General features: G+C 45.5%; 2 long non-coding RNA genes across 2 annotated transcripts; both read right to left on the bottom strand.

Annotated features, from left to right (window-relative positions):
• Window positions 1-822: 822 nt before the first annotated feature.
• Window positions 823-4421, bottom strand: LOC134009539 (uncharacterized). Its single transcript, XR_009928244.1, has 3 exons — window positions 4263-4421; window positions 3335-3518; window positions 823-1090 (listed from the first exon to the last, which is right to left on the bottom strand). It is a non-coding gene; the product is annotated as an uncharacterized LOC134009539 (long non-coding RNA).
• Window positions 4422-6904: 2483 nt separating this feature from the next.
• Window positions 6905-7601, bottom strand: LOC134009646 (uncharacterized). The gene is made up of 4 exons (XR_009928260.1): window positions 7561-7601; window positions 7267-7349; window positions 7059-7088; window positions 6905-6967 (listed from the first exon to the last, which is right to left on the bottom strand). It is a non-coding gene; the product is annotated as an uncharacterized LOC134009646 (long non-coding RNA).
• Window positions 7602-14445: the final 6844 nt, after the last annotated feature.

Here is a 14445-nt window from a genome sequence, read left to right as displayed (position 1 = left end):
CCTAATTGACTATCACGGTAATTTCTGCGCCACACTCCAATTGCAGACAGGCCCGCCACCTTATCAACTAACGACACACACCCCGAGGTGATGAGCACATGCGGATGACCACACACACGCACTGTGAAAGGCCAGCATGCATTGAGGACAAGCTACACAAATCGTCATTTGGCGAGGATCTCATACATGGTCTAATGGCCATACAAGAGCTCACACGTGCACATATTTATGATTAAACACGCTCACACACACACACACTTGCAGAGCAGATATGTCCGGGTCTATTCCCCTCACATCGGGGCATGAGCCCCCACTCCCTGGTGAACCCCCCCCTCTCTAATGTGGCTTGAAGTCAAGGTTCTGTCTGACATTTATAAGCTATAATTGAAGCCCCAAAGGAACCTTGCCAATCCCCCCCCCCCCCCCCTCACACTTTGCAGTCATGGAAACAGGCTGATTTGCTGATATCAAGGCGGTCGCCTGTTTGGCTTGCAAGGCGCTTGGTCAAGTAAAGGGAGCACTCCATAGTTCGGGTGATATGAATAACGATAACGTTGCTCTTTAATGGTTGCTACGGCGGGCCTGTTTGAGGGAGGCTGGGGCGGGAAACACGTTTTTCCAACTCCTCAGTGTTTTGGAAGGTTAAGAGGTAAGTGGAGGGATATACAGAAACCTATGACTTAAGGTCAGTATTCACATACAATATGACAGAACTATGAAAAAGATTAGGTGACACTGCATATCTCAAGTGCAAAATCATTTTTATTCCATAACCTACTATTATTATTATTTACTATACTTCAATTAGAATTAGTTAGCAAAAGCGGATTATCTTCTTTATCTCAGTGTTCTATAAATAATTTCAAACATTTTGTCTGGGCTTGGTCTGGTCAATGATGTCAGTGATTATACCTTACATCCTTGTGTGTGTGCGTGGCCTGGGGAGTGCGTGTGTAGTAGGGATGAACCCTTGCGTTGGCCTGACGGGCGTGGTGCCTCCATGTCATGTCCTTAGGTTCCCCTGCCCATTGAACCGGGGGAGTGTAGGACCTGGGGGTGCGGGGGTTGAAGGGAGGCTGTCCACCAAAATCTAGAGCAGGGACCAGAGTGTGGATGGGTGTTACACACTGTACTTGACATCTGCTAGCATCACAGTTCCTATGATTTCTTTTCATAGGGCTATGTAGCCCTTACTCCTCAGTTTCGAGACACAAGGGCTAGGGGTAAACTAAGGGCTAGGGGTAAGGGCTAGGGGTAAACTAAGGGCTAGGGGTAAACTAAGGGCTAGGGGTAAACTAAGGGCTAGGGGTAAACTAAGGGCTAGGGGTAAACTAAGGGCTAGGGGTAAACTAAGGGCTAGGGGTAAACTAAGGGCTAGGGGTAAACTAAGGGCTAGGGGTAAACTAAGGGCTAGGGGTAAACTAAGGGCTAGGGGTAAACTAAGGGCTAGGGGTAAACTAAGGGCTAGGGGTAAACTAAGGGCTAGGGGTAAACTAAGGGCTAGGGGTAAACTAAGGGCTAGGGGTAAACTAAGGGCTAGGGGTAAGGGGTAAACTAAGGGCTAGGGGTAAACTAAGGGCTAGGGGTAAACTAAGGGCTAGGGGTAAACTAAGGGCTAGGGGTAAACTAAGGGCTAGGGGTAAACTAAGGGCTAGGGGTAAACTAAGGGCTAGGGGTAAGGGGTAAACTAAGGGCTAGGGGTAAACTAAGGGCTAGGGGTAAACTAAGGGCTAGGGGTAAGGGGTAAACTAAGGGCTAGGGGTAAACTAAGGGCTAGGGGTAAACTAAGGGCTAGGGGTAAGGGGTAAACTAAGGGCTAGGGGTAAACTAAGGGCTAGGGGTAAGGGGTAGGGGTAAACTAAGGGCTAGGGGTAAACTAAGGGCTAGGGGTAAGGGGTAAACTAAGGGCTAGGGGTAAGGGGTAAACTAAGGGCTAGGGGTAAACTAAGGGCTAGGGGTAAACTAAGGGCTAGGGGTAAACTAAGGGCTAGGGGTAAACTAAGGGCTAGGGGTAAACTAAGGGCTAGGGGTAAACTAAGGGCTAGGGGTAAGGGGTAAACTAAGGGCTAGGGGTAAACTAAGGGCTAGGGGTAAACTAAGGGCTAGGGGTAAGGGGTAAACTAAGGGCTAGGGGTAAACTAAGGGCTAGGGGTAAACTAAGGGCTAGGGGTAAACTAAGGGCTAGGGGTAAACTAAGGGCTAGGGGTAAGGGGTAGGGGTAAACTAAGGGCTAGGGGTAAACTAAGGGCTAGGGGTAAGGGGTAAACTAAGGGCTAGGGGTAAACTAAGGGCTAGGGGTAAGGGGTAAACTAAGGGCTAGGGGTAAACTAAGGGCTAGGGGTAAACTAAGGGCTAGGGGTAAACTAAGGGCTAGGGGTAAGGGGTAAACTAAGGGCTAGGGGTAAACTAAGGGCTAGGGGTAAACTAAGGGCTAGGGGTAAACTAAGGGCTAGGGGTAAACTAAGGGCTAGGGGTAAACTAAGGGCTAGGGGTAAGGGGTAGGGGTAAACTAAGGGCTAGGGGTAAACTAAGGGCTAGGGGTAAGGGGTAAACTAAGGGCTAGGGGTAAACTAAGGGCTAGGGGTAAGGGGTAAACTAAGGGCTAGGGGTAAACTAAGGGCTAGGGGTAAACTAAGGGCTAGGGGTAAACTAAGGGCTAGGGGTAAAATAAGGGCTAGGGGTAAGGGGTAAACTAAGGGCTAGGGGTAAACTAAGGGCTAGGGGTAAGGGGTAAACTAAGGGCTAGGGGTAAACTAAGGGCTAGGGGTAAACTAAGGGCTAGGGGTAAGGGGTAGGGGTAAACTAAGGGCTAGGGGTAAACTAAGGGCTAGGGGTAAACTAAGGGCTAGGGGTAAGGGGTAGGGGTAAACTAAGGGCTAGGGGTAAACTAAGGGCTAGGGGTAAACTAAGGGCTAGGGGTAAGGGGTAGGGGTAAACTAAGGGCTAGGGGTAAACTAAGGGCTAGGGGTAAACTAAGGGCTAGGGGTAAACTAAGGGCTAGGGGTAAACTAAGGGCTAGGGGTAAACTAAGGGCTAGGGGTAAACTAAGGGCTAGGGGTAAACTAAGGGCTAGGGGTAAACTAAGGGCTAGGGGTAAACTAAGGGCTAGGGGTAAGGGTAAGACAAGAGTATTGGGATTCAGCCTTAAAGTGCATTATTGGTCCTGTTGCGGGTGTGCTTGTGAGTAAGTGCACATTTAAGTGAACACATCTCCATATTTATTCGCTCCTGTGCTCCCTCAAATACACATACTGTGCTGTTACCCCACCCACCACCACCCGCAGGCAGACAAACAGGCAGACAAACAGGCAGACAAACAGGCAGACACGCCCACCATTAACGTTCTGGTGCCCTGGATAGCCGGTGAACCGATGAGGCTGGTGCATGTCATTGAGGGGGGGGGGGGGGCGCAGGGGGCCGATGGAAGTGGTTGTGGTAACGTGAGCCAAGACCATTGTCATGTGACCACTCCTGCTCTCTGTAGAAGTGGGCGGGTCCTTCCTGTAGCATAGGTGGTGCTGAGGACAGAGGAAGACAAGCAACATCTCTAAATGTACGCCCTTTTGTGTTATTTTGAATTTGAACTGTTGGGCAAGAATGTGAAACTTATTTGACCGATTCAGATCTCACGGTCAAGGTAAACGGGCAGCATGTGTGTGGGACAAACAGTTCGAAAAAACGACGTATCATACACATGGAAACAAATCTACACATTTTACATATCCACCTCACAGACACCCTACATGAAGATTTCTGTTCTTCTGTATGCAATCTAATAATTTGATTGTTTCATGCATTTTACTGTCAGACATCAGAAATATATATCCCTGTGTACTGCACAACGAATATGTAGATTACTCCCTCAATCCCTGGTTAGGGTTGAAGGAGGTGTCGAAAGATGGGCACCGGGCAGACGTATCGACTAAATGCAGCTGCGTCTGCTATTAGCATGCTAATTCAAGACCGTTTTCAGGAGCTCTTAGAAGATCGAGAATCAGATGTTGATCCTGGTTTGTGGTGTATTCTGCTGCTAGGCTAGCTGTGGCATGTGAATGAGGGGGTGATTGCTTCTGTACACTCAAGCAATCACCAAATGGTTAGAGTGATTGCGGGTGCTTTTTTTTTTTTTTATATATATATATTTTTTTTTTTTTTTAACACTCAAAGGGAAAATAAAACAGTAAATATTCTTGGATAGAGATGTAGCTAGTTTTGTGGTTTAGGAGAAAGAAACGGTGTGAAATTAGGCTAATTATCTGTACCTTCGTAGCGGTGAGGTGCCGTCTGTGGAGAGGGGTATTGACTCACCCCGCATGAACGAGGGGCCCTCATTCTGAGTCCATCCACAGGGAAACAACAGGAGGGATCCCCTTCTACAGGCACACACAGGACAAGCAGTCAATCACCAACTGTTGATTGCAAGCATGAGAAACGAGGCTATCCCAGAGGAAAATGTTATTGCTCAAAGGTTGCTATTCTACAGCTCAGGAGACAAAACTGTGACTCAGTTCAGCCTCGTTTTAATTTCCATTTTGTCTGAAACATTTCTCAAGTGTTGCTCCTAAATTTCACTAGGACATTTCACTGCAACATAAGCAGGAGTCATAGTTGAGACTTGATGGAAATAACATGCTCAGTCTCATTAATGGCTCATTTTGTGCTCATTAGGAAAGAAAATTAACAGTACCAGAGCTAATATTGAGCAATATATGAGTCATATATATTTAGATATTCAACAAATACTTAAACAAAGGGACCCTTTATTTAATGTTAAACAAAAATGATCTCTTTGACAGAAAGGTCCATCTCTGAATCCTTATATACAGTATATCTGAGCAAAAACATAACTTTTAGTGGACGCTGAACATTAACAGAAGAAAAATCTTAACTTAACATATAAAGAATGTATATCTGTATTTTCGACCCTCAGACGGCATGTTGATCAAGGCTTTTTTGACCCTGGCCTTCTCCACAGGTGTCCATCCGTCGAGAGTTCCACAGCGCATGACGTAGGCTGCAAGAATAAAAGAAAGCACAAATTAAAGATAAATTCCCCTTGCGTACTGTAACTACGGTGTGGAAAATCCTGACTTAATTGTTACCAGGGAAACAGTCTTTTTTGTGCTGGCGTAAAATTTCTATTTAAGGTACACACATGTTCTAGTTGACGATATCATTGTGATGTATTGTGAAAAAACAAAAAAGGGTAAAAACTGTTCTAACTGCATTCATCTGTAGTAAACAGTGATTTGCCGTTTAGGTTTTTTGTGTACTTACCGCTGTTTTCACGGTAAAACAATGTAGTTTTTACAAAGAAATAATGCAAAAGTTAGCAAACTTCTTGAATTCACATTAATAGTACTTATCTGTTAATTCAACAGTTATTTCATGTTTTATAATGAACAGTTTTTTACTGTTGCAACTTTACTGCCTCTCACTGTTAAAATTACATATTTTCTTTACAGTGTGGTTATCATCCTCTCTACTAATTAGCTGTTTTCCATTTCTATTTGTCCTATTCAAGTGCAAGTAATATTGATAGATTATTGATTTTGAAATATCCTGTGAAAAAATATTGTTGAATTTGCCTGGCCCAGAGGCATGGCCAGGTTCCACAAGATCAGACACTCAGACAGCAAACAAACACCACAAAACAGCATTGCAAAAACCAACCATCAGCATTGTAGGTAATGCTAATCAATAGTGCTGAGTCACAGGAAGATTACGTCAAATGATGAATCGACAACCTACACTATATTGCCAAAAGTATACACTCAGCTATCCAAATCATTGAATTCAGGTGCACAAAGCAAGGACCATAAAGACATGGATGAGTGAGTTTGGTGTGGAAGAACTTGACTGGCCTGCACAGAGTCCTGACCTCAACCCGACAGAACACCTTAAGGATGAAGTAGAGCGGAGACTGCGAGCCAGGCCTTCTTGTCCAACATCTGTCTGACTTCACAAATGCACTTCTGGAAGAATGGTCAAATGCCCATAAACACACCCCTAAACCTTGTGGAAAGCCTTCCTGGAAGAGTTGAAGCTGCAAAGGGTGCATGGGCCCGACATCATATTAAATCCTATGGTTTCCGAATGGGATGTCACTCAAGTTCACATGCGTGTGAAGGCGGACGAGCAAATACTTTTGGCAATATAGTGTACGATGACACGAAACAAATCGATGTAGGTTTTAATGAGTCAGCAAAGATCTATTGAAAAGGAGCAGATGGAAAAGCACTGCTCACACTTTCTATACCCCATGGCTAATCCACACATTCAATATTTATCCCCTTAGCTAGAGAATATTGTGGTGCAGAAACGAGTGGAGGGTATCTCATTTGATTCGCTCTTGATTTTCTCCAATCACGTCTTGCTAGCTGACTGTTATAAATCCCCCATCCCATCCCCCCCCATCCGCCCCCCCCTCCATCTTCACCCCCACCCCCATCTCCACCTGGTTGTGGGATTCCATTCACTCCCTCTACATAATGAATCACTTTCATCTCTCCTTCTCCCTTACTGTCAGAGAGAGGAAGACCAAACTTTAATCAAGTCCAATAGAAACTAGTGGTGGCAGGGGAAAGATCTGCAAGGACAGCAAATGCAGTCAAATAAGCTGAGCTACATCTACGAAAGGAAGAAAAACTTTTATTTCATCATGGAAATCAAACATTCACGAGAAAACTTTAAAGACAGTGACTGACTAACTTTCGCAAAGATCTGTTGAGCTTAGATCTGTAGACTTCTGGAGTCTGCAGTCAGACCTTCCCTCCTGTCCTTTTTGATTCTCACTCACTCACATCAAAAAGGATTAAACAGACCGGCAGAGCAGAGCTGAACAGAGTTCAGTAGAAAAGGTATGTTCGGGTGAAGTGCGAAACACCTACCTGGAGATGTCCCAGATACAGGAGTTGACGAGGATGACATCAGTTTTGAGGCCGTGGCGGAGGTCTGACAGGATGCTCTGCAAGTACGGTGAGTAGATGCGTGTCAGGAAGTCAATTGCCCCCCCCCCCCCCCCCCCCCTCCACCAAGCGATCTTGCTCAAAACAGACCTCTCCCCTTGGCCACCAAGACAGAGAAAACTGAGAATGGGAGAAAGGTTGAACAGAGGAAAGGGTGACTCAATATTATCACCTTCCTAGTATCCTTCCACATTGTGCGTGTGTGTGTCGTGTCGTCCCACCCCCCCCCCTCCCTCCTCCACAACCATCCATCACTACAAAAATTTTGCAGTCGCTCGGAACTTGTTAAAGGGCCTACCTTGGACTTCAGCTGTGCAGCTGGGGTCAGGTACTTGTCCTTTTGAAGCAGCAAGATAAGGTCTTTGTACATCGAGCGTTGCACTGGAACATCCACCCACGTGACCATGCACACAAAACGTTAGCCTTGAGGATACATCCTGATTAGAAAAATCAATGCTTACATGTTTACTGGCTGAGTGCATACAATACGTTGGGATGTAGTAGCCTTTGAACAGCAATAAAGCCACATCGAGGATCCTGTCATCATACGACCTTTTCGTGAATAATGCCACTTATCATCGAACCTACTCACCTGAGCCACCAAGGACATCCACAAACTTATTGTGCAGAAGTTGGATGGTCTGTCTGTGCGTCACATTTTTCATGGCTTTGATTAAGGTCTGCTTATAGTTATAAGATGGGGGGGGGGGGGGGGGGGTCGAGAAAACAATGCGATTTGCTTCTAGAAGTTCTAGCTGAGCGCGTCTCACTTCCGCTAGCCTGTCTACATCATTAGCTACCATGTGGACAAACAATGTCAAATCAAATCAAATTTATTTGTATAGCCCTTTTTACACGCAAGCATGTCACAGAGGGCTTCACATATGCCCATAGAACTGCCCCTCAACCAACCTAAACCCTCAAGGAAGACAAGGAAAAACTCCCAAAAAACTCTCAACAGGAGAAAAAAAATGGAAGAAACCTTGGGAGAAGCAATTCAGAGAGGGATCCCCTCCTCCAGAGACGGTTGGTGAGAGAGAGGAGCAGAACACAGGCTAAACATAGTCATACAGTGTCGATGGGTTTTTAAAACACCAAAATCCATTGTTCAACTTTATAGATGTAGGACAGGACCGGGAGACTCGCGACCAGGTCCAGCGTTGGCTGACCGACGACCAGGCAGGTGCTGACAACTCAAACCCCCCACACCACAAGGGATGTGTGTGGGGGGGACAGAGAGAGGAGAGCAGGGATTAGAGAATGCCAGGAGCAGCTAACAGTTACAGTCATAATAGAATGAGATCCCCACCGGTCAAGTGTGGACTGGTGCAGCAATTTAACAGAGCAAAAAAGGGGAATTTGATGCAACCCCACACACCAAGACAGCGACAGCCCCCCTGTTAAAATGTAAGCCTATTTTTTATGTTCTCAGGTTACATGACTGTAAATATGATTTACTCTTAGCGACACAAGAGGGCGCAAGAGCACACAATAATTAATGTGATGAATGTTCATGTATTGTATTGTGATCTAATGGACTTCCCGTACATGGACATTTTTATGCGTAACGTCTTTACTTTAAAAAGTTCGTTCGCGATCAACCCAACTGGCAGATGGCCACATTTCATTGTTCTGAAATAAATGTCCTATAATGAGAGAAGTCGTCAGCCTCCTTCATACGCATCGTCAGCAGCACCACTCTGCTGATAAAATTTAAAAGGTTATGGGCCCAGGAGACGTTTGAAGGAGAAGATAGTCGACGAAAGCCAAGAAAGTTGCAACGGATCGCGTGCTGAGGAAGGCTGCTAACCTGAGAAGAGGGGCAAGCTAGCATGGCAGAGCAACGAAGGGCAAGTAGCAGCAGGCTACATCAACTGGTATTCGACGGCGACGAAGCAAAGTATGAAGTTTGGGAAACTAAATTGTTGGGACACTTTCGTTTATTAGGGCTGAAAAACACTGTGTTGAATGAGCCAGTAGAAGAAGCTGAAAAAGCAGCAGATCCTGAGAAAAATGCGGACGCGTATGCAGAGTTGATCCTACTGCTAGATGACAAAAGTCTGTCTCTGGTAATGAGAGATGCGCAAGATGATGGCAGAAAAGCATTAAATATTCTGAGAGACTATTATGCAGGGAAGGGAAAGCCTCGTATAATTAGTTTGTACAACACGCTGACCTCACTTCAAAAGTCCATCGGCGAAAGTGTAATGGACTATATCATTAGAGCAGAGACCGCCATAACTGCCCTGAGAAGCGCGGGAGAAACGCTGGGGGACAGTTTGCTGGTGGCTATGGTGCTGAAGGGATTGCCAGAGAGCTTCAAGCCATTCGCAATTCATGTGGCGCACACCTACGAAAACATCACATTTGCTGACTTCAAGACCAAATTGCGGAGTTTCGAGGAAACCGAGAACATCAGAGCAACCGGGTCGAACGATGACAGCGTGATGAAGACCCAGGGGAGAACCGGACGGCGACCTCCCAGTAGCAGCGCACATGGACCGGGCAAAGACGACAGCGAGATGGTGTGCTTCAAGTGCGGGACCAAGGGGCACCGAGCGAGAGCGTGTCGACAGAAGACGTGGTGTAGTGTTTGCAAAAGTGAAACACACAGGGACGCGACATGCAGACGAAAAGACAAAAACAGAGACCGAAGGGACGGCGTGAGCAAAGTGTCGGAGAATGCTGAGGTAAAGGAGGACTTAGCGTTCAAGATGGCGGACGGACGGGCCAGTGACCAGCGGAAGCCGGCGCGCACCATCCAGGAAAGGGGCCTGATGGTGGACACCGGGGCCACATCCCATATCATCAACGACATCGCCTTGTTCACAAGTTTCGACAGCACCTTCAGGCCGGAGACTCACAGCGTCGAGTTGGCTGATGGGACCAGATGCAGCGGCGTCGCTCAGCGGAGAGGCACGGCAGTGGTTACCCTCATCGACAGCAGTGGACGGCGGTGCAATGCAAAACTGTTGGACGCTCTGTATGTGCCGTCGTACCCGCAGAACATTTTCTCGGTGAAGGCAGCAACCACGAATGGGTCCACAGTCGTCTTCAAAGAAGACAATGATGTCTTGATAACCAGATATGGTACCAGGTTTGACATTCATGTGTGTGGCAGGTTGTACTACCTGCACACTGAGATTGAGTCAACTGATGATAAGTGTAATGCAACCCACGACATCCAAGCATGGCATGAGATACTAGGCCACTGTAATTATGATGATGTGCTTAGGTTACATGATGTTGTTGATGGTATGCAGATCAAGGGAAAAATGAGCAAGCCTGAGCAAGAGTGTGAGGTGTGTATTCAAGGGAAGTTTACACAAACTAGAAATAGGAACCCCGATGCCAGAGCAAAGGCTCCTTTAGAAATGATACACACAGATCTTGCAGGTCCAATAGCCACTGAGTCATTAGATGGGTACAAATATGCACAGTCTTTCACCGATGACTACTCAAATGCAGTATTTGTTTACTTTCTAAAGAAAAAGAGTGACGCAGTGCAGTCAACTGAAAAATTCCTTGCAGATGTATCCCCTTATGGGAAGGTGAAGTGTGTGCGATCTGATAATGGAACTGAGTTCACAGGTGGTGAGTTCCAGGCGCTGCTGAGGAAAAGCAAAATTAGGCATGAGACGACAGCTCCGTACTCACCACACCAAAATGGAACAGCAGAACGTGGGTGGCGTACTCTTTTCGAGATGGGCAGGTGCATGCTAATTGAAAGTGAGTTACCAAAACACCTTTGGCACTACGCAGTACAAACAGCAGCAACGGTACGCAACAGATGCTTGAACAAGCGCACAGGGCTGACTCCTTACGAGATGTTGACAAACAAAAAGCCCAATGTGTCCAGAATGCAACGATTCGGGTCTGTTTGCTACAACTATAAGCAGGAAAAGGGAAAGCTTGACTCCAGGTGTGATCAGGGGCGTTTTGTGGGGTACGATAAAAATAGCCCAGCGTATTTGGTGTACCACCCAGATACAAACAAAGTGCAAAAACACAGGCTGGTGAAATTTGTGAGCAAAACAGCTGCAGAAAAACAAACACAGACAGATGAGCCAGATCTAAATGATGACAGTGTGGGGCACAGAGTCAGGACTAGGGGGACGCAGGGGGTCAACAGGAGTGCAGAAAAGGCTCTAGAGCAAAATGAACCCGGTAAAAGTCCACATTGCGATAGTCCAAGGGCAGCAAATGAGTCTACTGAGCATAATGAAACTGTTACAAGCGTCGATCCTGAGAGTAGGCGGTATCCAACTAGAGAAAGGAGGGCACCTAATTACCTAGACGACTTCGTGAGAGAAGACAGTGATAGTGACGGGATGCATGTCACAGTAGACTACTGCTGCAGAGCAGTTTATGGCATTCCGCAAACTTATGGTGAAGCAATGCAGTCAGACAATTCAAAAGAATGGAGAAAAGCAATGAATGAGGAAATCCAGTCTCTAAATGAGAATAAAACCTTTACCCCGACAACACTACCCGTGGGCAAGAAACCAGTGGGGGGTAGGTGGGTTTACGCAATCAAGTCTGGTGTAGATGGGAATGACCAGTACAAGGCTCGATTTGTCGCCAAGGGCTACAGCCAGAAAATGGGGGTAGACTATGGGGAAACGTTTTCACCTACAGCAGATCTAACCAGTGTTAGAATTGTGATACAGAAGGCAGTGCAGGAAAATTTACTGGTCCACCAAATGGACGTGAAAACCGCGTTCTTACACGCCCCCATCGACCACGAAATCTACATCAATCCACCAGAGGGCTATGAAGAAAAAGAGGGTGTAGTCTATAGGCTAGAAAAATCGCTTTATGGTCTCAAACAGTCTGGAAGAAACTGGAACAGGGTTTTACATGATTGCTTAACTGAAAATGGTTTCACACAAAACCAAGCTGACAACTGTGTTTATTCCCAAGAGTCTAAAGAAGGGAAATTAATCATAATTGTGTGGGTCGATGACTTGATCATTGCTGCAAGCGATGAAGGAAAACTGAAAAGGGTGAAAGGGATGCTTGCAGAGCAATTCAAGATGAAAGATTTGGGGCAACTCAAACATTTTCTTGGTATTGATTTTGATTTTTCTGATGGATGCATTAAGATGTCACAAGAGAAGTACATTAACAAAATTCTACAGCGTTTCAACATGTCAGAATGCAGGGTGAGAGATACTCCTTGTGAGCAAAAGCTGGAATACAGTAATGATGCCGTTAAAATGACAGATATCAGGATGTACAGAGAGGCCGTGGGCAGTCTGATATACCTGACGACCTGCAGTAGGCCTGATCTGAGTTTTGTGGTGAGCAGGTTGTCACAGTACCTAGCCGAGCCTACAGAGGAGCAATGGGTTACTGTGAAGCATGTCCTGCGATACCTTAAAGGTACAGCAGGCAAAGGTTTAACCTTTAGGAGAAGCACTGAGAATCTTGGTATAAAAGCCTACAGTGATGCAGACTGGGCGACTGATATCAGTGATCGCCGCAGTACCTCGGGATACTGTGTTAGTCTTAGTGAAAACAGTGCACTTGTTTCATGGAAGTCTAAGAAGCAACCTACTGTTGCACTTTCCACATGCGAAGCAGAGTATATGGCACTTGCTTCTACTGTTCAGGAATGCCTTTACCTAGAACAATTACTGGAGAATATGGATGGTTACCAATACACACAAATGGTAATACACGAAGACAATCAGGGGACGATTGCTCTTGCCAGAAATCCTGTAAATAGAAAGCGTTGTAAACACATAGACATTAGGTATCACTTTATTAGGTCTACTGTGAATGAGGGTAAGGTGAATTTAATGTATTGTGCTACTGATGAAATGGTCGCTGATGTGATGACGAAGCCTGTCAGCAAGTTCAAACTGGGAAAGTTTGCAGGTCCTCTTTTTGGTGACTAATATGTGTAAGCCAAAGGTACACATTTGTTTAACTTGTTTTGGTGTTTTTTGTGTTACCAACCTGAGTACAAGTGGGGGTGTTAAAATGTAAGCCTATTTTTTATGTTCTCAGGTTACATGACTGTAAATATGATTTACTCTTAGCGACACAAGAGGGCGCAAGAGCACACAATAATTAATGTGATGAATGTTCATGTATTGTATTGTGATCTAATGGACTTCCCGTACATGGACATTTTTATGCGTAACGTCTTTACTTTAAAAAGTTCGTTCGCGATCAACCCAACTGGCAGATGGCCACATTTCATTGTTCTGAAATAAATGTCCTATAATGAGAGAAGTCGTCAGCCTCCTTCATACGCATCGTCAGCAGCACCACTCTGCTGATAAAATTTAACACCCCCTCATTTGGAACATGAAATCTGTTCCAGGGGAAGAGAACTCTAAAATAAGTTATACTTATAGAATAAGGATGGAAACAACCCGTCCCCCGTTGCCTCCAACTAGTAACATACTTACCTTTAACAGTCGTAGAATTGACTAAACAATAACGTTAACGTAGAATTGACAATAACAATAAAGTAGAAGCTTGTGCTCTAAAATCTGCTTATAGCAGCAGGTTGGGGGGGGGGGGGGGGGCAAGGGAGAAATAGCTTCTAAAAGAAGCTTTCTACTACAAGTTCTAGCTGAGCGCGTCTCACTTCCGCTTGCCCTACATCATTAGCTACCACGTGGTCAAACAAAGAAGCTTGTTCTCTAGCTAATTACGCAGCTGATGGCATTTAACCTAACTATATCAATCGTGTGAAATTGCAAATTCGCAGATCATTGCCATTTAAATTTGAAATATTGAATGATTTACCTACAACTTATCTAAACGTTTGGGCGATGTAGCCTATGCGAGTTTCCCACCCAAGCATATTACTTGCAAAATTTCATTTAGTACTACAGATGACCTAGCTAGCATAAGCTTCACGTATTTGTTACTACCACTAGAGGTCACTGGCACTTAACAGTACCCGACAAACGGTTGGCTAATAGGCCAGGTTCAGAAGCATTTCGACTTGAGACTCCAAACCCAGAGCCAGGGAGAAATGTCTCTATGGCTGGCTCTGTCCAAACCACCGCAAAAAACCACACCAGTCTAAAATTGTTGATAAATTATTAACCTCACTGCAATGGAACATTGAAGGTGATGCAGTCGAAAAGAAATGAGAAAAATAAATGGGGCCCCAGAGCTGTTTTCCTGCTACAGCTGATTCAACTATATCCCATTATGATTGAACCTGCCATATATTTACAGTAGACCAATGGTGCTGGGAAAAAACAACCTCTACCGCGCCCAATAGTTACTTTCAATGATGAGTCATGATTCAACCCAAACTTCTTCTCATCTGTAACAGGCCACCTGTAGTGTCCACTGTCTGTATCAGTCTCCCTGTGGAGAGGATGGCTGGAGAAAATAGACTACATAACGAATTTATACACCTCCATGTGGCCAACGTCGGGGTGAAAGAGGTGGGGGCTATGATTTATAGACAGCCTCCGTGGAAAACCAGAGTGCATTTCATTTA

This window comes from Osmerus eperlanus, chromosome 23 (assembly GCF_963692335.1).
Source record: "Osmerus eperlanus chromosome 23, fOsmEpe2.1, whole genome shotgun sequence".
NCBI classification, from domain to species: domain Eukaryota; kingdom Metazoa; phylum Chordata; class Actinopteri; order Osmeriformes; family Osmeridae; genus Osmerus; species Osmerus eperlanus.
This window is presented reverse-complemented; position numbering and strand designations above follow the sequence as displayed.